Source organism: Carlito syrichta, unplaced genomic scaffold (genome assembly GCF_000164805.1).
Source record: "Carlito syrichta isolate Samal-C Ts95f unplaced genomic scaffold, Tarsius_syrichta-2.0.1 Scaffold305681, whole genome shotgun sequence".
NCBI classification, from domain to species: Eukaryota; Metazoa; Chordata; class Mammalia; order Primates; family Tarsiidae; genus Carlito; species Carlito syrichta.
Window position 1 is genome coordinate 1232 of NW_007249777.1, and position 2250 is coordinate 3481.

Sequence of the window (2250 nt, forward strand, 5' to 3'; positions counted from 1 at the left end):
TACCCTTTCGAAGAACCAGCTTTTTGTTTCATTGATTTTTTGTATTATCTTTTTGTCTTCTATGTCCTGGATTTGGGCTTTTATTTTGGTGATCTGGATTCTTCTGCTGAAATTAGGGTTTTTGTGGTCTTGCTTTTCCAGCTTCTTTAGGTGGCTTGTTAGGTTGTCAATTTCTGTTCCTTCCATTTTCCTCATGTGTGTTTGTAGGGATATAAATTCCCCTCTTATTACAGCTTTTAAGGCATCCCAGAGACTTTGGTAAGATGTTTCTTTATTTTCATTTGTTTCCAGGTATCTTTTGATCTCTATTTTGATGTCATCATTGACCCAGGAGTTATTTAGCATCATGCTGTTTAGTGTCCATGTCTTTGTGGGTTTTGGGGGGACTTTGTTGGTGTCAATGTTTATTTTTATTCCACTGTGGTCCGAAAAGGTGCATGGCAGAATTTCAGTCCTTTTAAATTTACTTATACTTGATTTGTGTCCAATTATGTGGTCGATCTTAGAATATATTCCATGTGGTGATGAGTAGAATGTGTATTCTGTGGTCTTTGGATGGAGTGTTCTATAGGTATCAATTAAGTCCATTTGGTCCAAAGTCTCATTGAGGTCCGGATCTCCTTGCTGATTTTTTGTCCTGATGATCTGTCTAGGGTTGTGAGTGGGGTATTAAAGTCCCCAGTTATGATAGTGTTAGAGTTGATATCTTTCTTTAGTTTTCCAACAAGTTGCTTTATGAAAGTTGGCGCACTTATGTTGGGTGATATATGTTTAGGATAGATATTTCTTGTTGATGGATTGAGCCTTTTATCATTATGTAGTGGCCTTCTGTATCTTTTTTGATTTTTAATAGCTTGAAGGGTATTTTGTCTGAAATTAAGATCGCTACTCCTCCTTTCTTTTGTATTCCGTTTGCCTGAAAGTTTGTTTCCCATCCTCCTACTTTGAGTCTGTGGGTGTCCTTTCTAGTGAGGTGAGTCTCTTGAAGGCAATAGATTGTTGCCTGATGATATTTTATCCCTTTTGCCATTCTATGTCTTTTCAGTGGTGCATTTAGTCTGTTCACATTTAGGCTAATAATTGGAATGCAAGAGTTGATCCCTGTCATAAGGTTCTTACAGAGTTGTTCCTGCTTGTTTGTTGTCTTTCCTTGGGTTTTGGAGTTGGTTGATGTGTGTTTTTAATCTTTTGCCTGTACTCTTGTGAAGAATGCTGTTGTTCTTTTTTCTTTTTCTTCTGTGTTCAGTACTTTTGTAAGTGTTTCTTGTAGAGGTGGTCTGGTGGCAGCGTAGGTTCTTAGGGATTGGATATCTGAAAAAGATTTCAATTCTCCCTCACTAATGAAGCTTAGTTTGGCTGGGTAGGTTATTCTTGGTTGAAATTGTTTCTCTTTAAGAACTTTGAAGATAGGACTCCAGGCTCTCCTGGCCTGAAGGCTTTCTGTGGATAAATCTGCTGCTATTCTAACTGGTTTTCCCTGGTAGGTAGTCTGGCCTTTTTCTCTTGCTGCCTTTAGGATTTTTTCTTTTATAGCTACTTTGTTTAGGCAAATTATTATGTGTCTGGGAGTTGGTCTTCTCATTTGTTGTTGTCTTGCAGGGGTTCTCTGAATCTCTTGTGTTTGAATTTTTTCATCCTTAATGAGATGAGGGAAGTTTTCTTGAATGATTTCATGAAATGTTTGTTCCAGTGTGGCTTCTGTTTCTCTCTCTGCTTCAGGAAGCCCAATTACTCTTAGGTTTGGTCTCTTGAAGTGGTCATTCATCTCTTGCAAGTTTTGTTCTGTCTTTTTGAGCTTCTTTTCTATGCTTTTGACAGTTTGGGTTAGTTCTGTGTTTTGGTCTTTGAGCTCTGAGATTCTTTCTTCTGCTTGACTGATTCTTCTTTCCATGCTTATTAGTCTGTTGTTCATTTCCATCACAGTATTCTTTACTGCTGTCATTTCTGACATCAGCTCCTTCCTATTTTCCTCTTGTCTCTCCTCAATTTTTTAAATTCTCTCCATTAATGTCTTGATGTCTGGGTTTGTTGCATGTAACCAGTCATTCTGGGGGCTCTTCATTGTTTGTGTTCCAGAATCTGTTTTCTCAGTGTCTGATTTCCCAGGGGTCTGTGTGTGACCTATATTCTTCTTTTGGTTTTTCTTCGTTTGTGCAGTTTTTCCCCCTCCCTACTTTTTCCTTCCCTCCATGTCACCGTCTTCTTTAATTCTGTTATTCAGGGGTAAAGGGATTGGTTTTACTTCTGCTT